This window comes from Elephas maximus, chromosome 1 (assembly GCF_024166365.1).
Source record: "Elephas maximus indicus isolate mEleMax1 chromosome 1, mEleMax1 primary haplotype, whole genome shotgun sequence".
NCBI classification, from domain to species: Eukaryota; Metazoa; Chordata; class Mammalia; order Proboscidea; family Elephantidae; genus Elephas; species Elephas maximus.
In genome coordinates this window covers 87,123,998-87,149,210 of record NC_064819.1, presented here as the reverse complement: position 1 = coordinate 87,149,210, position 25,213 = coordinate 87,123,998, and the positions used below count along the sequence as shown (strand labels likewise).

The 25,213-nt window shown below is 37.0% G+C and overlaps 2 pseudogenes; one reads left to right on the top strand and one right to left on the bottom strand.

The window, feature by feature from the left end:
- Window positions 1-14,861: 14,861 nt before the first annotated feature.
- Window positions 14,862-15,824, bottom strand: LOC126070651 (olfactory receptor 2W1-like; annotated as a pseudogene).
- A 4,176-nt stretch (window positions 15,825-20,000) lies between these two features.
- LOC126063467 (N-acetyltransferase ESCO2-like) lies at window positions 20,001-23,425 on the top strand (annotated as a pseudogene).
- Window positions 23,426-25,213: the final 1,788 nt, after the last annotated feature.

Genomic DNA, 25,213 nt, shown 5'->3' with positions numbered 1-25,213 from the left:
TCCATTCCCAGTAATCTAGTTTCCCTGCCTCTTTGCCGTCTAATCTTTGCTTTAGAGTAAATGTTGACCATTTAGTCTCATATAGATGATTTTTTAAAGGAGCACAGTGCTCAAGGTTGATATTGTTTATTTTATGAGCCAATCTATTCTTTAGCTAAAAGCTGTTGTCATGGAAAAGGTTTAAAGAATATCTCAGGGTGATAGTCTCAGGGAGTCCTCCTATTTCAACCAGTGCGGTAAGTCTGGACTTTGTAAGAATTTGAGTTCTATTCCACATTTTGCTTCCATTCTATCAGGATCCATCCACTGTGTTTCTAATCAGAATGGTCAGTAGTGGTAGCCAAGCACCATCTACTTCTTCTGGTCTCAGGGTAGATAAGGTCATGGATCATGTAGACTATTAGTCCTGTAAACTAGTTTCTTCTCTGAGTCCTTCATTTCCTTATATCTCTTTTACTCTGGACACATGGAGATCAATAGTTGTATGTTAGATGACCACTCACAAGCTTTTAAGACCACCAAACTAGGATGTAGAACATAAACTTTGTGTACTATATTATTGACTGAGTTGCCCCGTGAAACTATGGTCCTAAGCCTTCAGATCCCCTAAACCAATTCCACAAGGTATTTGGTTAAGCCTAAGAAGTACCCATGTTCATGGCTCCTATGTGCCTTATTGAATATACAATTGTATATGGATGCATAAACACACAGACACATATATATATTTGCATATATCAAACCAAAACCAAACCTGATGCTGTTGAATTGATTCCGACTCAGAGCGACTACATAGACACTGTAAGACTGCCCCATTTGGTTTTTTCCTAGGAGTGGCCGGTGGATTCAAACTGCCAACCTTTTGGTTAGCAGCCAAACTCTTAACCACTGAGCCACCAGGGCTCCACCTGTAGATCTATATATGCCCATATATACACACACGTATACATATTTATATACTTACATGCATACATACATACACATGTAACCACACTCATTTTTAGTCATTATTGACTATTGTTGCAAACGTCATATCATTTACCAAAAACATCCTTTTTTCTTGTGTACTTCTTAGTGGTGTCATTTACCTTGGTCATGCTGTGCACAGTTCACCCACACTTGATGTTACATTTCCCATCACCAAAAATAACAATGTCTATTATCTAGACAAAAGTCCACCCTCCCCCCCACCCCACCTATTCCTGGTGACCACCAGTGAACGCAGGTTTCAGTAGGTATACTTTTTATAATAGTGAGCTTTCAGGATGATGTAGTCTCTGGTTCATGTGGCCCTTTCTGTCTCTTGGGCTTGTAATTGCCTTGTGTCCTTGGTGTTCTTCATTCTCCTTTGATCCAGGTGGGTTGAGACCAATTGATGGATCTTAGATGGCTGCTTGCTAGCATTTAAGATCCCAGACGCCACTCTTCAAAGTGGGATGCAGGATGTTTTCTTAATAGATTTTATTATGCCAATTGACTTAGATGTCCCCTGAAACCACGGTCCTCGAACCTCTGTCCCTGCTACACTGACCTTCAAAGCATTCAGTTTATTCAGGAAACTTTGCTTTTGGTTTAGTCTGGTTGTGCTGACCTCCCCTGCATTGCGTGTTGTCTTTCCCTTCACCTGAAGTAGATCTTATCTACTATCTAATTAGTGAATTGCCATTTTTTAATTGGGATGTTTATTTATTTGTCGTTAAGTTGTAGAAGTTTTCTGTATATTTTAGAGATTAAACCCTTATCAGACATGTCATTCCTGAATATTTTCCCCAGTCTGCATGTTGGCTTTTTACTCCTTTGATAAAATCTTTTGATGTGTCCCCACAAAAAACAACAAACTCATTGCCATCAAGTTGATACTGACTCACAGAGACCCTATAGAACAGAGTAGAATTGTCCCATGGGGTTCCCAAGGAACAGCTGGTGGATTCGAACTGCTGATTTATTGGTTAGCAGCCAAGTTCTTAACCACAGTGCCACCAGGGCTCCTTTGATGTGGGTAAATATTTAATTTTTATGAAGTCCCGGTTATCTAATTTGACTTCTACTGTTCATGCTTTAATAATTGTGTTTAACAACTTAGTTTTTTAAATAGTTCTCATAGTATTATCCTTATGTTTTCTTTCAAGAACTTTATAGCTTTAGCTTTAACATTTAGGTCTTTGATCCATTCTGAGTTTTTTTTTTTTTTGGTCAAATTATTTTAAGTATTTTGTCTTTAATAAAATTCTTTTTAATTGCATCATGTCATTATTTTCCCTTCTTTGTCAATGTTTACCTTAACTCATTTTTTTATCTTATTGAATTAACCAGAACTTCAAAAACCATGTTCAACAATATTGGTTTCTGAATCCCTGACTTTTTTTGCTTTTTAAATACAATGATGTCAGTATTTGCTGCTTTTTTTAAACAGACATTCCTATACTTACATATCTTCCTTTTAATATTATTTGACTCAGCATTTTTATTAATAATGTTTGTTGAATTTTATAAATTGAGTTTTCAACAAAACAGGTTTTGACACACACTTTTTCTTTAAAAAAAACTATTATGAAACATTCTATATTTAACATTATAAAGCATAATAAAATGAACACTCATCTACTCAAGAAATAAAGCACACTATTATCAACACAATTGAAGTCCCAGGCTTACCCCTCCCCGATTACATTACCCCTTCCCTGAGGTGATCACTATCATAAGTTTTGTTTTATCTTTATTTTTTATATCTTACTACACATCAATGTTATCTCTACACAATATAAGGTTACTGTGAGGTGGAATGGACATGATGGCAATGGGTTTTCTTGGACACAATATAACATGTTTTGCAAGTATTTAAACCTGAAGTAAATGACATTACACTATATGTGTTCTCCAACTTATCTTTCCAAGCCCCTATTAAGAAAAATAATACTCCTTTCAAGGTTATTGTGATCATTATTTCTGGAACATACAAAGGTAAAATGTCCCTTTGAAGGTCTGTATTTCACATAAAGCTCTCACCAAATTCTTTACCTGTTTGTCATTCCGAGGGGCTGAAATTATGATGGCCATTGTATTGAAAATGCTTGAGGATTGAAGGTAATAACAATATTTGGGGCAATGCCCCAGTGCTGCATCATAGCTCTGAGGGGTGTCTACAAGAGGGAGGGTTCATGGAGTAAGTCTTTCTGACTTACTTAAACTCTCAGCAATAAACAATTCCTTAATTGTCTCTTTCTCCTCACAAAGACCTAGAGATTATTTCACTATCTGAGTTAAAGTAAAACATTGAAACTTTTAAATAGCTGAATTGAGCATGAGGATAAAACCTATCTAATGAGTTCTACTTTTCCAAGTGACAGAATCCCTAAGGACTTGGAGAAAATGAGCTCACCACCAACAGTAGTTCTACCAAGCCAGCTCTGTAATTAGATTCCAAGAGTCCCCCATCCTGTTTTTTTTTTTTAAATAATTTTTATTGTGCTTTAAGTGAAAGTTTACAAATCAAGTCAGCCTCTCACACAAAAACCCATATACATCTTGCTACACACTTTCAATTACTCTCCCCCAATGAGACAGCCCACTCTCTCTTTTCGTGTCCTTTTCACCAGCTTCTAACCCCCTCCACCCTCTCATCTCCCCTCCAGGCAGGAGATGCCAACAGTCTCTAGTGTCCACCTGATCCAAGAAGCTCACTCCTCACCAGCATCCCTCTCCAACCCATTGTCCAGTCCAATACCTGTCTGAAGAGTTGGATTCGGGAATGGTTCCTGTCCTGGGCCAACAGAAGACCTGGGAGCTATGACCACCGGGGTCCTTCCAGTCTCAGTCAGTCAGATCATTAAGTCTGGTCTTATGAGAATTTGGGGTCTGCATGCCGCTGTTCTCCTGCTCCCTCAGGGGTTCTCTGTTGTGTTCCCTGTCAGGGCAGTCATCAGTTGTAGCCAGGCACCATCTAGTTCTTCTGGTCTCAGGATGATGTACTCTATGGTTCATGTGGCCCTTTCTGTCTCTTGGGCTTGTAATTGCCTTGTGTCCTTAGTGTTCTTCATTCTCCTTTGATCCAGGTGGGTTGAGACCAATTGATGGATCTTAGATGGCTGCTTGCTTGCTAGCATTTAAGACCCCAGATGCCACTCTTCAAAGTGGGATGCAGAGTGTTTTCTTAATAGATTTTATTATGCCAATTGACTTAGATGTCCCCTGAAATTATGGTCCCCGGACCCCTGCCCCTGCTACACTGGCCTTCGAAGCATTCAGTTTATCCTGGAAACTTCTTTGCTTTTGATTTAGTCCAGTTGTGCTAACCTCCCCTGTACTGTGTGCTGTCTTTCCCTTCACACAGAGTAGTTCTTATCTACTATCTAATTAGTGAATAAACCTGTCCCATCCTACCTCCCTCCCCCCTCTCATAACTACAAAAGAAAGTTTTCTTCTCAGTTTAAACTGTTTCTCAAGTTCTTATAATAGTGGTCTTATATAATATTTGTCGTTTCGCAACTGCCTAATTTCACTCAGCATAGTGCCTTCCAGGTTCCTCCATGTTATGAAATGTTTCACAGACTCCTCACTGTTCTTTATCGATGCGTAGTATTCCATTGTGTGAATATACCACAATTTACTTATCTAGTCATCCGTCGATGGGCACCTTGGTTGCTTCCATGTTTTTGCTATTGTAAACAGTGCTGCAATAAACGTGGGTGTGCATGTATCTGTTTGTGTAAAGGCTCTTATTTCTCTAGGATATATTCCAAGGAGTGGGATTGCTGGATCCTATGGTAGTTCTATTTCTAGCTTTTTAAAGAAGCGCCAAATCGATTTCCAAAGTGGTTGTACCATTTGACATTCCCACCAGCAGTGTAGAAGTGTTCCAATCTCTCCACAGCCTCTCCAGTGTTTATTAGTTTGTGTTTTTTGGATTAATGCCAGCCTCGTTGGAGTGAGATGAAATCTCATTGTAGTTTTGATCTGCACTTCTCTAATGGCTAATGATTGTGAGCATTTCCTCATATATTTGTTAGCTGTCTGAATGTCTTCTTTAGTGAAGTGTCTATTCATATCTTTTGTCCATTTTTAATTGGGTTATTTGTCTTTTTGCAGTTGAGTTTTTGCAGTATTACATAGATTTTAGAGATCAGGTGCTGATCAGAAAAGTCTTAGCTCAAAACTTTTTCTGTCTGTAGGTAGTCTTTTTACTCTTTTGGTGAAGTCTTTGGATGAGCATAAGTGTTTGATTATTAGGAGCTCCCAGTTATCTTTTTTCCCAGTTATCTAGTTTCCTCTATGTTATATATAATGTTTTCTATAATGTTTATGCCATGTATTAGGGCTTCTAACGTTGTCCTATTTTTTCTTCCATGATCTTTATCGTTTTAGGTTTTATATTTAGGCCTTTGATCCATTTTGAGTTGGTTTTTGTGCATGGAGTGAGATATGGGTCTTGTTTCCATTTTTTTTTTGCAGATAAATATCCAGTTATGCCAGCACCATTTGTTAAAAAGACTGTCTTTTCCCCATTTCACTGTTTTGGGGCCTTTGTCAAATATCAACTGCTCATATGTGGATGGATTTATGTCTGGATTCCCAATTCTGTTCCATTGGTGCATGTATCTGTTGTTGTACCAGTACCAGGCTGCTTTTACTACTGTGGCGGTATAATAGGTTCTAAAATCAGGTAAAGAAAGGCCTCCTACTTTGTTCTTCTTTTTTCAGTAATGCCTTATTTATCCAGGGCCTCTTTCCCTTCCATATGTAATTGGTGATTTGTTTCTCCATCTCGCTGAAGAATGTCATTGGGATTTGGATGAGAATTGCATTAAATGTAGAGATCAATTTTGGTAGAATAGACGTTTTTATAATGTTAAGTCTTCCTATCCACGAGCAAGGTATGTTCTTCCACTTATGTAAGTCTCTTGGTTTCTTGCAGAAGTGTACTGTAGTTTTCTCTGTATAAGTCTTTTACACCTCTGGTAAGATTTATTCCTAAGTATTTTATCTTCTTGGAGGCTACTGTAAATGGCATTGATTTCATGATTTCCTCTTCGATGTTATTTTTGTTGGTGTAGAGGAATCCAACTGATTTTTGTATGTTTATCTTGTATCCCGATACTCTGCTGAACTCTTCTATTAGTTTCAGTAGTTTTCTGGAGGATTCCTTAGGGTTTCCTGTATATAAGATCGTGTCATCTGCAGACAGAGATACTTTGACTTCTTCCTTGTCAATCTGGATGCGCTTTATTTCTTTATCTAGCCTAATTGCTCTGCTTAGGACTTCCAGCACGATGTCAAATAAGAGTGGTAATAAAGGGTGCCCTTGTCTGGTTCCCAATCTAAATGGAAATGTTTTCAGGCTCTCTCCATTTAGGGTGATGTTGGCTGTTGGCTTTGTATAAATGCCCTTTATTATGTTGAGGAATTTTCCTTCTATTCCTATTTTGCTGAGATTTTTTATCATGAATGAGTGTTGAACTTTGTCCAATGCCTTTTCTGCATCAATTGATAAAATCATGTGATTCTTGTCTTTTGTTTTACTTATGTGGTGGTTTACATTAATTGTTTTTCTAATGTTGAATCATCCCTGCATAGCTGGTATGAATCCCAATTGGTCATGGTGAATTATTTTTTTGATATGTTGTTGAATTCCTTTGGCTACAATTTTGTTGAGGATTTTCACATCTACATTCATGAGGGATATAGGTCTATGATTTTCTTGTGGTGTCTTTATGTGGTTTTGGTATCAGGGATATAGTGGCTTCATAGAATGAATTTGGTAGTAATCCATCCTTTTCTATGCTCTGCAATACCTTTAGTAGTAGTGGTGTTAACTCTTCTCTGAAAGTTTGGTAGAACTCTGCAGTGAAGCCGTCTGGACCAGGGCTTTTTTTTTGTTGAGAGTTTTTTGATTACCTTTTCAATCTCTTCTTTTGTTATGGGTCTATTTAGTTGTTCTACCTCTGTTTGTGTTAGTTTAGGTAGGTAGTGTGTTTCTAGGAATTCATCCATTTCTTCTAGGTTTTCAAATTTGTTGGAGTATAGTTTTTCATAGTAATCTGATATGATTCTTTTAATTTCAGTTGGGTCTGCTGTAATATTGCCCATCTCATTTCTTATTTGGGTTATTTGCTTCCCCTTCTGTTTTTCTTTTGTCAGTTTGGCCAATGGTTTATCAATTTTGTTGAGTTTTTCAAAAAACCAGCTTTTGGTCTTGTTAATTCTTTCAATTGTTTTTCTGTTTTCTATTTTATTTAGTTCAGCTCTAATTTTTATTATTTGTTTTCTTCTGGTGCCTGTGGGTTTCTTTTGTTGCTCTCTTTCTATTTGTTCAAGTTGTAGGGATAGTTCTTTGATTTTGGCCCTTTCTTCTTTTTGGATGTGTGCATTTACTGATATAAATTGGCTTCTTAGCACCGCTTTTGCTGTGTCCCAAAGGTTCTGATAGGGAGTGTTTTCATTCTCATTGGATTCTACGAATTTCTTTGTTCCATCCTTAATGTCTTCTATAATCCAGTCTTTTTTGATCAGGGTATTGTTCAGTTTCCAAGTGTTTGATTTCTTTTCCCTGCTTTTCCTGTGATTGATTTCCACTTTTATGACCTTATGGTCAGAGAAGATGCTTTGTAATATTTCAGTGTTTTGGATTCTGCTAAGGCTTGCTTTATGACCTAATATGTGGTCTATTCTAGAGAACGTTCCATGTGCACTAGAAAAGAAAGTGTACTTTGCAGCTGTTGGGTGGAGTGTTCTGTATACGTCTACGAGGTCAAGTTGGTTGATTTCGGCATTTAGATATTCTGTTTATTGAGCTTCTTTCTGGATGTCCTGTCCTTCAAGGAAAGTGGTGTGTTGAAGTCTCCTACTATTATTGCGGAGCTGTCTACCTCACTTTTCAATGCTGATAGAGTTTGTTTTACGTATCTTGCAGCCCTGTCATTGGGTGCATGAGTTTTTAGTATGGTTTTTGTGGGGTTTTTTTGTTTGTTTTTTATGGTTATATCTTCTTGGTCTATTGTCCCTTTAATCATTATATATTGTACTTCCTTATCCTTTCTGATGGATTTAGCTTTAAAGTCTATTTTGTCGGAAATTAATATTGCCACTCCTGCTCTTTTTTGCTTGTTGTTTCCTTGACATATTTTTTCCATCCTTTGAGTTTTAGTTTGTTTATGTCTCTAAGTCTGAGGGGTGTCTCTTGTAGCAGCATATAGACGGATCTTGTTTTTTAATCCATTCTGCCACTCTCTGTCTCTTTGTTGGTGCATTTAGTCCATTTGCATTCAGGGTAATTATGGATAGGTATGAATTTAGTGCTATAATTTTAACATCCTTTTTTGTTTGTTAGCAGCTTCTTTTTCCCACTTGATTTTATGTGCTGAGTTGATTTTCTTTATATATAGCCCTTTCCTCATATTTGTTGTTGTTGATTTTGTATCTTCTGAGTCTATATTTTTCCCTTGTATTTTATTTTGATGAGTAGGATAGTTTCTCTACTTTGTGGTTACCTTATTATTTACCCCTATTTTTCTAAATTTATAACTAACTTTTATTTCTTTGTATTGACATATGTTACTCTCCATATGGAAGGTGTATGATTACATTTCTTAGTCCCTCTTTATTATTTTAACGTTGTCTTTTAAATAATAACATCGCCGTTACCCTGTGTTGGGCACTTTTTTTTTTTAAATCTTGATTTGTTTGTTTTTTGGGGGGGGTTTCCCTGTCTGGGTTGACTTCTGGTTGCTCTGCCCAGTGTTCTAGTCTTGGGTTGATACCTGATATTATTGATTTTCTAACCAAAGAACTCCCTTTAGTATTTCTTGTAGTTTTTGTTTGGTTTTTACGAATTCCCTCAACTTGTGTTTATCTGGAAATGTCTTAGTTTCACCTTCATATTTAAGAGACATTTTTGATGGATATATGATTCTTTGCAGGCAATTTTTTTCCTTCAATTTTTTAAATATGTCATCCCATTGCCTTCTTGCCAGCATGGTTTCTGCTGAGTAGTCTGAGCTTTTTCTTCTTGGCTGTCCTTTGTAGGTGACTTTTCTGTTATCCCTCACTGCTCTTATAATTGTCTCCTTATCTTTGGTTTTGGAAAGCTTGATTATAATATGTCTTGGTGACTTTCTTTTAAGGTCTACCTTATGTGGAGTTTGAAGAGCATGTTGGATAGATATCTTCTCATCTTTCACAATATCAGGGAAGTTTTCTGCCAACAAATCCTCAACAATTTTCTCTGTATTTTCTGTTATCCCTCCTTTTTCTGGTACTCCAATCACTCTTAGGTTATTTCTCACATGATTCTTAAGGTTTCTTCATTTTTTTTTAATTCTTTTATCTGGTTTTTCTTCAAATATATTAGTGTCAAGTGATTTATCTTCGAGTTCAGAAATTCTAGCTTCTACTTGCTCAGTTCTGCTCCTCTGACTTTCTACTGAGTTATCTAATTCTGTAATTTTATTGTTAATCTTCTGAATTTCTGATTGCTGTCTATGGATTTTTCCAGCTTATTAAACTTTTCATTATGTTCCTGAATAATATTTCTGAGTTCTTCAGTTGCTTTATCTGTGTGTTCCTTGGCTTGTTCTGTGTATTGTCTCATTTCCTTCCTGATGTCTTGAAGGGTTTGGTATATTAAACTTTTGTATTCTGCATCTGGTAATTCCAGGAATGCACTTTCATCTACAAGATCCCTGGATTCTTTGAGAGCCTGTTGAGGTGATCATGGCCTGTTTCTTTGTGTGACTTGATATTGACTGTTGTCTCTGGGTCATCTGTAAGTTGTTTTATTAGTTTATGCTTGCTGACTTTGTGGTAGCTGCTTGCTTTGTTTTGTTTTGGTATACCCCTATGGGTTGCTTGAGTGAGCTAGTTTGATTATTTTTGCCTTTGGATGTCTGCTGTCTTGTCCCCAGCTGGCTAGAGCTATTATCATGTACATCAGTCTAGGAGTCCATTCAGTTTTCTTGTACGAATTCAGCTCAGGTTTCCAGGTAGCTGATATCAAGAGTGTGGTACAGGCTCTGCCCTACAGTCTTAGAGGGGCAGGGGTGATTGGCGTATATACCCTTATCTGATTGTAGCAGGGGGTCATGCTCTGAACAAGGCAGAGAGCTGAGAACTGACCCCTAAGTGTCTCTGAGGAAAACACATCTCTCTTCCCTAGAGCATGCTGGTGGGTGGGCCCTGCAGAGGGACCATGGGCACCCAAAGTTTTCATTGTAAGGACTGGGAGGTACCAGTTATCCCTGGGACCCTGTCGCAGGTGGCTGGGCCACCCACCTAGAGCCACCAGTCCTTAGGTCCCTGTTGTGGGTAGGTGAGGACCTTGTTTAATAGGCAAAGCAATGTCAAATGTCAAACACCCATCTCTCCACCACACTGCTGAAATGGTTGGAGCTTGCCAACTAGGGTCTATTCTCCCAAAATAGGCCCACACAGGTACATGCAGAAGGGAAAGGTGCTCAAGGTCCACGGATGGTTTATGCCTGGACAGGAGCTGCTTCTGTCTTGAGCTCTCCCAGTTAATGGAGCTAGCAAATTATCTTTTCCCCCCAGTTGCAAATTTTTTCCTTCCTCAAGGCCGGGAGGACGGCTCCAGGTGCTCACCAGGGTCTATCTCAGGCCTACGGATTCAGTCACTGAAGCTGGTTTGGGGGTGGGTGGGGCTCGGTAAAATATACACAAGTACTTAGCTTTTGTGGAAAACACCCTTCTGCTCAGGTTTCGGAGGTGTGAGTGGGCTGTGTCGCTGGCTGCTTCTCCCTGAAGAAACTGTGGCCGAATGCTAGGACCAGCCCTCTGCCACTGCTGCCGCTCCGGGAATGGTGCCTGAGAGCTCCCCGAAATTCAGGTCCGGCAACTCCCCTCCGCTTCTGAAGGGTTGCTTCCTTCCCCTGCCCCTCAGTTCATTGTCTAAGCTTGCCTTTGATGCTCAGGGCTCCCAGCTTGTCACAAATATACTTGTTTCACTTGTTTTTTTGGGTCTTTGTTGTAAAGAGGGCTCGACAGAAGCGTCTGTCTATTCTGCCATTTGGCTCCGCCTCCCCTCTGTTCTGTTTTGAAAGAATTAGATACTTTGAAAATTTCTCTAATTACTTTTCTCGCTCTATACAACAAATACTGAGCTCTTTATCCAGGTCTGAAAAGGTTGTCCACACTCATTCAGGGAGATTGCATGAACAGTTCCCAACAGTTCTTCAATTTCTCAGAAAACAGTGATGAAAGAACCAAAGGAGTACCATTAATAAATCAAACAGTAGCGCTTCCCTCATTCCTCGCTCTCCCCTCCAGAACATAAGGTAGCCATAAGAGTAAATAGGCAATTATTCAGGGAATTGAGGGGCAAACATTTTCTTTTTAATTTAGAAGACAGGAAAAGGGTTAGAAATAAACAAGTGAACTAAATCCGAGAATGTTGTTTTTTATTGATTTCGGCTCATTAATTCCCCACCTATATAAGGAATTGCCAGAACATTTAAACAGCCATATGTGTTTATATCTATTATGTCTTATAAACTTAAATCGATGTGTTTTTAAGATGACAAGCACAATAAAATATTGATTTCTCAACAAGCCAGTGTCTTGTGTGAGGCAAAGTTTGAGCACTACCACATTTCTAGGCTCCAATGGAGCTCATGCAGCCAAGTAACCTAATGGAAACTATTCTGGAGTTTATCAGTAGAATTATTATTAGAATCCAGCTCTACCAAAAGTTTTGGTTTTGATTTTAAAAGCATTTCAGTTATTTTTGCCAAACGCTTTTGTAATAGGAATACCACTCTTTGTGACCTACTAAATTTCTTAAGGAGTCCGTGGGATGGTGCAAATGGTTAACACACTTGGCTGTTAACTGAAAGGTTGGTAGTTTGAGTCCACCCAGGGGCATGTAGGGAGAGAGGCCTGGTGATCTACTTCAGAAAAATCAGTCATTCAAAACCCTAGAAATGCAAGGATGATAATAGATCAATTAAATCCATGAAATTAATATTAATACATTAAAGAGGACATTTTAAATAACTTAAAAACTTCGAAAAGAACATTTAATCAATGCAACATCCGTTTAAGGCAAAATCTTTTGATAAACTAAAAACTGACTGTTTTAGTCATGTAGTGCTGGTATAACAGAAATACCATAAGTGGATTGCTTTAACAAAGAGAAATTTATTTCCTCACAATAAAGTAGGCTAAATGTCCAAATTCAAGCTGTCAGCTCCAGGGGAGACTTTCTCTCTCTGTCAGCTCTGGAGGAAGGTTCTTGTCCTCAATCATCCCATCCCTCAATCTAGGAGCTTATCAGGCACAGGGATCCCAGGTCCAAAGGATGAGCTCTACTCCTGTTACTGCTTTCTTGGTGGTATGAGGTCCCAAACTCTCTGCTTGCTTCCCTTTCCTTTTATCTCTTGAGAGATAAAATATGGTGCAGGCCACACCCCAGGGATACTCCCTTTACCCTGGATCAGGGAGGTGACCTGAGTAAGGGTGGTGTTACAATCCTACCCTAATCCACTTAACATAAAACTTCAATCACAAAATGGAGGACGTTCACACAATACTGGGAATCATGGCCTAACCAAGTTGACGCATATTTCTGAGGGGACACAATTCAATCCGTGACACTGAGTTTACATAAAATAATTAAAAATAATTACCTAAAGCCTACAGCAGATATCTAAATTGGTGAGATTTTAAAGTATCTCATTTTCAGATTAGAAATAAAATCAAGGGTGTTTTCTTTGTTCTTAGTAGTCAACATTGCCCACCGGGAAGTGACATAGGCCAAGCAGGGGGAGAAGGGTGAAGGATGGGGATGTGCGTATCGCTGGTTACCAACTGATGTGTCTCCTGCTGGGAGCTCCTCGAAGTTGTCTTCCCGTACTCCTTGTCTACCATTCTCAGTGGCTGAGGAGTTCAAAATGGCAAACTCGTGCTGCATTAGGTGGTAGGGGTCCTCCACTTTGTATTTCTGTTTGCTTTCTGTTCTTTTGTCAGTCTTTTATTCCATTTGATGGTTGGTTGAGTTCTTTATCTCTTCATTTGATGCTTAGGGGTCCAGGATTGACATATGTCTTTGTTTTACTTAGTTTTTCAGGTCTTTGCTGTGTGGGTACATCATAGTGCTTCTGTCTACAGTGCCAGGTTGGCTCGTCCCCCTGATTTATCTTTTTTGAATCTCAAACCAAGTATATATTGTGTAGGGTCATTTTAATATCCATTTTAAATTTAAAAAGAAAATAAAGGCTTAGAACTGTTAAGTGATTTTTTTTTCCTCATGGTAAATTTTGGAGTCCCAGTCTAACATTTCTTTCATACTTTTCTTCCCCTATAATCACTTCATATGCCTTCAAGAATATTTCCCTTTGTTGGTAGACCATTTAAGTTAGATGAGTTAAATTTTGTTCTAAATTCTTATGAATGTTGGTGTAATAAATTCTCAAGAATGTTGCTGTGAGATCTTAGGCAGAAAAGTGACCTCTCATTAAAGAGAAAATTAGATTTAATTTTCATCATTATTACTTACTATTATCACCACTTTCCTTTTCAAGTCACATTGGGGAAGGGAATCAAACCATTTTTTAAGGAGTTTCTGGGGGGATGGATGGATGAGGAAAATGAGGTCTGAGGACTGCAGTCTGGTCAGGTCCTCCTGGACCTGGCAGGAACCAAAGAAGCTGCCCTTCTTGATAATCTTCATAACACCCATTCAGTACAGATTAGCTTTTAGAAGGTCAGTATATTTAAAGGATTTATTGTGATTTAATATGTACGAACATTTATTTAAGGGAGATACAAGAGAGATTAAATATTTGAAATATTAGTGTAACTTGCAGCCCAAACAAAGAAGAGACCCAAACCAAAAAGAAAATAAAACCAGGGAAAAAAAAATGTATTGCTATAAAATGTAATGTTCTCCTAAGAGTCCATCACTATTATATTTTTGATGTATTTAGAATATTGAACTTAGTGAATGACCTAATATATCTTCTATCATTATTATAAATTGTACTAAGAGAAAGAATAGATTTTCTAAATCCAAGAGTATTGGGTGGAATAGCTTGACTGTATACATCAGGAACACAGAACTTACATTCTCTCTGAGGGATTTTTTTTTTTTTTTTTGTGGACTGACCAACTCTTTCTGAAAGCAACTCTAAAAGTAGAAGGCAAGGACATCAATGATATCCTGTCCTTGTTGTTGCGTGCCATTGATATTAAACATATTTTATGTGTGTTATTGCTGTATTGTTCTGATTGGGAAAATACATAATTATCCAGTAAATCATCTAGGACTTCTCCCCCTTCTCATTCCAAGAATTATGAAGTGTTCAGAGAAAATGGAGTTCCTGGGTGTTGCAACAAGTTCTGTGTGGACAGTTCTATTCTGAAACACATGAGGTCACTATAGTCAATTTGACAGCAACTGGTTTTTCAGAGGAGAAAATATTAGGTTACTTTTAGATTTCATTGATGTATCCTTCTAAATCTATCTAGATTGGCTTCAATTATTAAATAATGCAATCTTTTAAAGAAAGATATCCGATCATAAAAAATATTAAAGTTTAATTCATAAGTCATCACATTTTCCCATGAAAAGCTAAACACCATGATAACTGGAAATAAAAGATTTACATATTTTATGAAATAATACTACACACAAATATTACCATGATGCACAGAATTCGCATAAGTTCCATGATACAACAGATCCATGGCAAAAGCCTGTGTATCTCAAATTGGTTATATTGTTTTTAACCCCAAAAGTTTCCCATACAAGATTTATTATATTAACTGATCTCTATGATCTAGGGATTACTTGCCTAAGCAAAAACTAAAGATACTTAGAAAATGTATTTCACTGCCTTATTTACTCTAATATTTTTCTATGATTTCCGTCTCTTCTTCATTTTTGTAGATTGATAGGCAACTCTCACCAAATTCTTTAGTGCGTCCTTCATGTCCTTATTCCTCAAGGTATAGATGAGGGGGTTGAGACTTGGAACGATGATGTGGTAAAAGAGGGTGAAGAACTTGCCTTGGTCTTTGGAGGCACTGTTACCTGGCTGTAGGTACGTGACAATGACAGTTCCAAGGAGGAGGAACACCACAGTGAGATGAGATCCACTGGTATTAATTGCTTTTCTTTGGCTTGCTTTGACTTCATTCTCAGCACAGCTTGAGCAATGAAACCATAGGATATAAGAATAAGGAGGAGGGGTGTAAGGACAAAGACAATGCCTAAAGCAAAAACAGACTTTTCAAAAGTTGTGGTGTCTATACAAGCTATTTTGACCATAGCTGGCAACTCACACAAGAAATGATCCAGAAGGTTGATTCCACACCTAGGCAAATTCAGTGTGAGTGTATATAATACCACAGAAGAGGCCAGACTAACACCCCAGACCATGACAATCATCTTGAGACAAAGTTGTGGGTTCATGATTACCAAATAATGCAAGGGTTTACAAATAGCTGTAAAACGATCATAGAACATGACAGTCAGGAGAAGACCCTCAGTAGAGTCCAAAGACATATTAACACAGAGTTGAATGACACAACCCACATAGCTAATGGTCTTATCAGGGCCCCATGAATTAACCAGCAACTGAGGTATGGTGCTGGTGGTTAAACACAGATCTAGGAAAGATAAATTCCTGAGGAAAACATACATTGGCATTGTGCAGATGGAAATCCAGGACAGATGCAACAATGATGGCTGTGTTACCCACCAATGTAATTAAGTAGAAGATGGTGACAATTCCTGACAGGGCCATCACCAGTTTGGGATGATCAGAGAAGCCAAGCAGAATAAAATCATGTAGAGAGCTATGATTGTTTTGGTCCATGGTCCTTCAATGCCTGAATCAAAAAATAGGAGAAGAAGAAACTTGTCAACACAAACTGCCTTAATAGTTTAATGAAATACAGAACTAAACAGAGGGAGAATTTATACCAAGAATTTTTAAAAATGAATGAATAGAAAATATTGCATTCAAGAAATCTGGTATTTGTTGCAGATTCTTTTATGATGAAGAGTTCAGTATTATATATTTTATCTATGTGACCTTCAGGAGTTCACTCTTAAACTCAGGGTCTGAATATTTTCACAAGTGAATTTGAGAGTCTTCAATAGATACGGTTCTAAAATAATGTGACTCTTATTCTCTGTAAAGCTAGTAAGTTTAATATAATGAACAATTCTTTTACTTCATCAGAGAATGCACCTATAAAATCTATTTGGCTAATGTCAGAGTAAGGAAAAGAGCATCCCTCTTTTTCCATATCTTAGTGCAGAGCATCTCCAAGGTTACTTTGTAAGAAATCTGGCGTTTCTCCTTGGCACGTTCATCTACCTCATTCCTAATAACTGGCTATCACCAAAACTGGTAAATTTGAATGCAGAAATATACATTAATGATCCTTTCACTTTTTAAATTTCCCACCACCACTACTATTCTAATCGAAACTACTATTATCTCTCTAGATTCTGGTAATCATCTTCTATCCTTACATCCAGTCTTATGCCTTGTTACAAGATTTAATAAGATCACATCATCCATGGGCTTAAAACTGGTCAATGACTTTCCACTACATTTAAGACATATTCAAATTCTTTAAGTTGGTTGAGATGAACCTGCCTGGCCTTATTCTCATCTCACAAATTCCTACTAGCTCTCTCTGTGTTTGTTTATTTATTTATTTTAAACAGGTCAAACTCATTCCCATCTGAAGTCCCTGAAATCATTCCACTGTTTCTGTGGGGAACTCCTATTTATTCTTTCAGCCAGCATTTAAAAGTTTCTTTCTTAAAGAGGAATCCCCTGAGCCCTTCATCTCTTTTTGTGGTATATCTTTTATCAAGTATAGGGAAATCCAAAAGAAAGCCAATATACCACGGACTTTAAAAGCATGCACAGAGTTTGTTTATGTCTCATCTGTGCCAGTTATTTAACTGTGTGGTCCCAGGCAAGTTACATAACACTTTTGGGCTCGGTTTTCTCATCTCTTAAAATGGAACAATAAAAATACCTAAAGTTGGGGTGAATATTGAATGAGTAATATATGTAAGGTGCTTAGAACAATGTTTGTAACACAGTATGTCTCAATAATCATTAGTTACCAAAATTATTATAAGAAAAAATTATAATCATGTACCATGTAGGTGTTTGTTTAACCTTCCCACTGTATTACTCTGGAGCTTTAAAAGCAGACTTGATGGCTAGTGTTCTTCCCTCTATCCCTGACCCCTAAAGCAAACACCCCAAATATATTTTTTTAATAAATGACAAGTTAAGTCACACCATGAATAATATTGAAAAATTACTGAAAGTTATTAGTTAACATTTTCTTTATAAATTTAGATTGACATCTTGTAAAGTTACCTGAATGGGGTGATAGAAGGTAGTAGACAAATGGAAAAGGCTTTGGTTTTATTTCTGTAGTAACAAATAGCCAATTTGTTAAGTTTGATGAAAAATAATTTAAAATATAAGTCTCTATTTGAAATACTACGAAGTTCTGTGTTCTTTAGCAATGTGACACAGATACAGTTCATCTAGGGAAACTTGAACATATCAGAACTGATGAAAGTTTCAGAAAGTTATTATTTTTCTTCCTGGCCAACTTGGTCAATGGCAGAAATCAGGCTCAAATATTTATTCTTGGAAAGCAAATTCTGAGGAAGTTACCCGATGTCTATATTGAAATGACTATGTTGACCAGTATATTCAGTTAGTCTAATAAATGTGTACACTATTGAATCATGGCCACAGATTGATGTCTTTTACATAATTCTGAGAATAAGTACTTGAAATGCACCTAAATAAAATGCACCACTTTTCACCCAATAACTACATGCATTGTTGAACTGAACACATTGTCAACAGTCCAACTTCACAGTTTCCTATTGCTGACTACAGAAAGATAACTTCTTACTACCTGAAGCAAAAATAACTTCTAGAAAGATTTGTTTAAAACAAACAAAAAAAAAACCTAAGAAAATCTTCATAGTAAAAAATAATAGTTAACTATCAAGGTGTTTGAGCATTTGTGTCTGCATGTAGCTATTGGGTGAAAAGTGGTGCATTTTATTTATGCACATTATAAGTTCTTATTCTCAGAATTATGAAAAAGACATCAATCTGTTGCAATGATTCAATAGTGTACACATTCATTAGTCTAACTAAATATACTGGTCAACATAGTCATTTCAATATAGACATCGGGTAATTTCCTCAGAATTTGCTTTCCAAGAATAAATATTTGAGCCTGATTTCTGCCATTGACCAAGTTGGCCAGGAAGAAAAATAATAACTTTCTGAAATGTATCACATACCATGAGATATAATATCTGAGCAGGAGATGAATAAATAATATTTATTTTGACAAACATGTTTATGTGTATAATTGTGCCTATCTTCTGAAAAAAATGCAAGCATTTTAAAAATTAATGTTTATAAATTTTATATTTAATTGAATTTTTAAATTAAACAAGTTGTATGAAATCAAAATTCAGTTATGACTATACAAACACAAAAATGATAATTCTTTTAAAATTAAAGTCAATTCCATGATGTTAATTCCTTGACTATATCATTATCATTTCTGCCCCCATAGATAAATCAGAAAAGGATAAAAAACTCCTACTGAGATTTGGAATCTCAGATAATTTTCCATGCACATTATGAGATTCTGAAAAAAATCTAAAGTATCTTTCCTAACTCCACAATCACTATGAATAAAATTCAATATTTCAAATCATTTTTAATTTAATCTCCACTTTTTCCTTTTTTATTTCTGCTAATCAAAATGTCTGAAATCACAAATCAAGAAATAGCTTCAAGTGCACCCCTTATAATAGAGAATAGCTTTTATCTTTCTTTCATAACATAGACAGAAAAGAGAATGTCTCTGCAGAGATTTGCAATATTTATTTAACCTCGGATTTTTGGCAGAAAGTCGGAATCATCAGCCCATATAGATCTAAGCTTCCTTTCTTCTACCTCTGAAAAATTGTTTTACCAAATAACATACATTATTTTTCAAGAGATATTAAAGATTTGCATTACTGTGCTCCAGAGAGAGGTCCCTTGGCGTTCTGTTTCTCCACCAGTGTAAAGCCCGCTGTGAAGAAAGCAGATTCTGGTTCCGCATTTGCTGTCCAGGTTTCAGTGCTCTCCTGTGTTCCCTGGAATGCCACCATGAGCTGCGCTTTTTCCTGAGGTGGTTGAGGTACAGATTTTTGACAGGACTTCTTGAACTTGAGACTTCAGGTAAGGGGATGAAGCCTGTGACAAAGTCTCATTGCTTGTTCTGACTTTAAATTAATCTGCAAATTCTAGAGAAATAATACAAAAAGAAATCAGATAATTCTAAGGCGCCTCTGGGTGAACTCAACACTCCAGCCTTTTGGTTACTGAATACATTAACTATTTTGACGACCCAGGGACTCCAATTAAGAAAGAATAAGAAGTGAATGCTTATTCCCAACATCGTGTGGAAATTCAGATCATCAAGAAAGATTATCTAACCCACTCAGGACTGCATCCAATTGACTTCATTAAAGTGCAATAGAAAAAGCCAGTTGATGAAATAGTTGGAGAATTAGACAATATCCTGACATTTCACAAGGACAAATTTAATAAATGCAAAACGTCCTCAATATGAAGGAAAGCTATAGGACAGGGAAATGAGAAAGAATATTTTTAATTTTTTTTTTCTCTAAGGAGTGAATATATCACAAATAACAAAATTTACTGTTAAATAATGTGTAATTCCGAAACTAGAATTTTAACATATACTGACTCTATAAAATAATCATACCATTAATAGTACACATATTGATTTGGAAATAAATGTATTTTGAGTAAATATGTAAATAAGGTACCTCTAATAGTTCTCTCTGACTTCCAAGCTCTGACACCTTCTTGTCTGTGAAAGAGAAGATATTCAATCTTCAAAGCTCTAAACAGTACATTGAGGATTATAAGAAATTTATATTTTTATTTCATTCTTTTGCCTTGATGGCCACCATTGGTGATTCAAATCCTTCAGCACCTATGATGATTAATTTCCTGGTATCTGAGATGTCACTATTTAAACCCTGGGTCCTGGAACAATTGTGTGCTCTGATGATTTTTCTGGGTTGGTTTATGATCATTAAATTATAAGAGCTTCCTTGAATTAAAATTGCATACCACCAGTAATTAATAAAACAGATAAGCACAAATAGACTGCCTCAGGATGCACGTTTAAATGCAGTTATCTTCTCATCACTGAACAATGAAACAATTGTAATTAACTGAACTAAGATGAAACATTTCAGATTATAAATAGCTGCATTGAGCATAAGAATAAAATATACCTAATGAGTTCTGATTCTCCAGGTGACAGAATCCCTAGGGACTTGAAGAAAATGAGCTCTACCATCAACCATAGCTCAACCAAGCCAGCTCTGTAATGAGATCCCAAGAGTCCTCTTTACAATTTAGAAAGAATTGGGTACTTTGAAAATTTCTCAAAAGCTACTTTTCTAAATTGCAACAACAAACATTGAGCTCTTTATCTAGGAATATATACACTGTTCACACTCATTCAGGGAAACTCTGTAAACAAATGCAACAGGTCTTCAATTTTCTACAAAACATTAATGAACCAACCAAAGGACCACCATCAGTAAATCAAGCCTTGGTGCTTCCATCATTTTTCTCTCCCCCTCCAGAACAAAACATAGCTATAAGAGCAAATAAAGCAATAAATTAGTCAGGGAATTATTCAGGGAGAATCACCACCACTGCAAACTTCGAGTCCTTTACGGTGGCACTAATCTCTGCAATCCCTCCAGGAATGTGGTATAGCCTTTGGTTTACTATTTTCCTAGGTAGGGGAAGTTCTGATGCCTTCCACTTGGCTTTTCCTACCCTCATAGTCCTTACTTCATTTGTCAGGGATTCAATGTGGGGGTTCTGCCAGTTGCTGGGTATATCTATTCCAATTATGCATCCTGGAACTGGGGAAATCACTACAAAATGGGTTCAGGGACACAATGGACCTACTGTGAGACAGACATGAGCTAAGACTGCATTAACTATCTGAACTCCATATGCCCCCTCTGACTGGTGATCCACAGTGACTTTTTGGGTCCCCTGGGGTTAGTGCCTGTTCACAGCCAGTATCCAGTAGTCTCTGAAAAGTATGATTATTTCCTTTCCCAGAAGAACTGTCACTTTCGTAAAAGGCCACAGGTTCCTTTGGGGAAGGCCGTTAGAAAGAATAACAGTATAAGTTTGGGGCTGTGAATTGGAGTCCTTCATCAAGGGGACTAAGCCTCCCCTTTATTCAAGGGATTGTGATTCTTTAAACTCACTCAAGCCTTGGAATTGACTGAGAAGCCATGGCTCTCTATTCTGCCTATTCCATTTAGACTGCTCTTCACTTGACCTAGAATTCTTCCACTTGTACAGATTAGGTGAATATTTAGTATATTTCCTATCTATTTCACTCCTATGGACAGCATGACTAAGGAGAAAATGCCATAAGTCCATAGGAGTCAGACTCTTCTGTTTACTGTGTTGATTCTGCTGTCCATTATGGTAACCACACCCACCTTGTCTTTGTCCAGTGAGAGCTGTCACTTGACCCCTATCACTGCAGGGTCCAATCAACCCAGTTGGAGTTAGGTGTCTTAATTCACATAGGGCAGTTGCCACGGTCAAATACAACTTACATAAAATAGCAATCACAGCAGTCTTCAAGGATGCAAGAGCTCCCTTCACAACTTTGTTCCTCAACATTGTGGTAAAAGGTGTGTCCTCTGGGCACTTCATGTGTGGACCTGTGAATCTAACCTGATAAATCCACTCTAGCATACCAATTTCCCTAAGTCTTTGGATGCCTTCTTCTACAGTATACCAAAGCACGTCTTGTACTTCACCTTGATTTAGTGTAGGCTGCCATGAGTCAGAATCAACTCGACGGCAGTAGGTTCAGTGGGTTGGCCATGCAATCAATGTTTCAGTGACTCAACCAGATAAACTGTTAGATCCTTTCCTAACTTCTTGAGCTGAAACATTGAATTAAGAATCTGTTTAGTGCTGCTAAATGTCAACCAAGTTATAAGTGCATCAAACCTGTATCAAGGAATTCTAGAAATTCCAAGCAAAATAGAGTAGCTTATAAGCCAATTGTGGGGAAAGAGAATAAATGTTATTCAGTTGAAAATAATCTGAATACTCCTTGAGTATTAAGCCAAAAAATAAAACCACAAGTTACACTCCAGGGTGGAGTGGCATTTTTTGTTAGTAGAAAAAAATCTTCCCTTAGAAAATTGTCTCTGGAGAATAAGTCATTACTGGGACCTACTGGAAAGAATAAATCAGAAGTGATTGAAGATTCTGATGTAGCGACTGCCCATGAAAGAAAAACTTTTGAGACAAGGCAAGTGCCTAAGTGCTTGTTAAAGGAACTGAACATGGAGCTACTGGGTGCAAGAAGTAAAAATGAGAAATTAATGAAAGATTCATCAGGTGGAGTAGTATCTTCGAGAGGATATAAACTTGATGAAAATAAGCATTTCCCTTAGAGGATACCCTCAGTGAGAACAAGGCAGCTGCTCCAGAGTCAATTGTGTACCCCATTTTCACTGTGTCTTCAGTCAATACAAAAAGATCTCTAGCTGAAGAACAATCTTCTATGGGCTCCATTGTATCTACTAACTTCTTGAAACAGACCAGCTTGCAGAATAATGCCAGAGATACAAATAAAGAAATAAAAGACCAGTTCATCATTGATGCAGGTCAGAAGCATTTTGGGGCCACTACGTGCAAGTCTTGTGGCATGATCTACACTGCTTCCAACCCTGAAGATGAACTGCAGCATGCTCAGTATCACCAGAGATTTCTGGAGGGAATCAAATATGCAGGTTGGAAGAAAGAACGTGTAGTTGCAGAGTTTTGGGATGGAAAAATTGTGTTGGTCCTGCCACATGATCCAAATTATGCTATCAGGAAGGTAGAAGATGTCCAAGAACTTGGGATTCCATCAAGTTATTCCTAGATGTCCAAACAAAACCAAAACTTTTCTCTTTATATCTGATGAAAAGAAAGTAGTTGGGTGATTAATTGCAGAGTCCATCAAACAGGCTTTCCATGTTCTATCTGAACCAACTGGTCCAGAATCCCCAAGCTCTAAAGAATGTCACAGGGCTTGGCAATGTTCAAATGTACCACAGCCTGCAGTCTGTGGGATAAGTAGAATCTGGGTCTTCAGACTGAAGAGAAGAAAGCGCATTGCAAGACAACTAGTAGATACTCTCAGGAATTGCTTCATGTTTGGCTGTTTTCTCAGCACTGATGAAATTGCATTTTCTGACTCAACTCCAGACGGCAAATTATTTGCAACCAAGTACTGCAACACCCCTAATTTCCTTGTATACAATTTTAATAGTTAAAGCCAGTTGCACTTATGAAACAGTTACTGTAAGCATAAGTACAGATAATAGTCCTTTATCACAAAATAAGAACCATTTAAACATATTAAAACAAAAAACATATCTCCCTCCCCTACAGTTTTGTTCCTTATAAATTGAGAAGCCATGGATACATTTGTCAAAAATTACCTGGGGATTCAAAGAAAGGAAAAATCTTTGGGTGCTATATACTGAGTAATAATCTGAGTCCCAATTATGAAACTTTGTAGCTATAACTGTGGAAAATTACTTGCCTGTTGACAAAGCAAGGTGGTGTTCTACAGAACTGTGACCATTTATTTTTATGAAGTACACTTTTGGACCAGGAATATCTCATGCCCCATCACAAGCAAAAAGACACATTTAAACCCAGACAAATAATTTTCATGCCCAATTTTTAAAATTCCTGAATTCTACATACAAAGCTCTTAACTTTATAGACACTTGGCTGTAGGAACTCAATTTGAACATATTTAGAAAGCTTTTAATTCTAATTTGTAACAAGAAAAGATAAAGAGTAAGATATCCATATCATTTTGTGTAGAATAGAATTCTATGGCTTATGTTTGAATCTCCTTAAAAACGGAATGAGTCAGATGCACACCAGTTGTCAGTTTTAATTAAAATTAAACTGAGTAATACACTATTGTCATTTCATTAAATTTTACTATGTGAATATGGTAGTTGTGCTACTTATTTTTAGTGAACTTGTTACTAGTAATTGATGTCATTAACAAAATGAATGTCCAGTAGATTAGATGATTCATTTGGTTTCATTTTAATTTTTTGCTTGTTTAAAATACATGTTGCTTGTTCTTAGACCTTCTGGCAAAAGTTCTGATGAAATGTATAGTTAACATAACCAAGGTTAATAAATATGCCTATACCAGTGGACCAGAGAATATGATGGTATTATGTAAATAAATATGCACATATTTTTGTAGTATAATTCTTAGATATTTACTTTGAAAAGAATTATTTAGATTGTTTGATTCTAAAATATCACTTAACTGCTGCCTGGCATTCGGACTCCAAAGAAATAGTCCAGTTCTGTTCTCAAGGTTGTAACTCTATTCTATTAATCCGCAGTCTTCTTTGCTTTTTTTTTTTTTTTGAGTTAACATGGTTCCAAAATATAAAAGCCCGTGTTCCAGAAAGTATATCAAAATGTTAAAATGTATGTTCCTGTATACACATTTTAATGGTATTTTCTGTGCTGCTGTTTTTAATTGTTTAAAATATTTTTATTAAAAAATTTTAACATTAAAAAAAAAGAATCTGTTTAGTGGACCCATATCAATAAACTCAGACTGATCCAGCTTCATGTTCCTTGCACCATTATCCAATATGCATAATAGCCATTCCCACACATATTCCCCAGGTTTCTGTTTGTACATATTAGAAAAGTCAAGGAGTTCTTTTGGAGTGTCGCATACCTCCTCCTGAGTCACACATTGTACTTCACCTTTTGGGGCTCATTGGGGCTTAAGTCTACTTGTAGGTCTGGAAGCCAAAATTGGTGATGGGGAAGTGTTTGGAGAACATTCAACATTGTCTTGAAAAGCATCTGCTTCAGGTGGTGCCCCAGGCAATGACTCAGACAAGAGCCCTTTAGACACAACTTGGTTAATCTCATTAAATAGAGGTGGAAGGCTTAATGGTTTTACTCAGGAGGGTGATTTAGCAGACAAACACAGAATAATCTCTTCAGATGGGAATAAGAGGACTGGTTCTGTTGGCAGGAAAGACTCAACGAAACTTCTGGGCTGA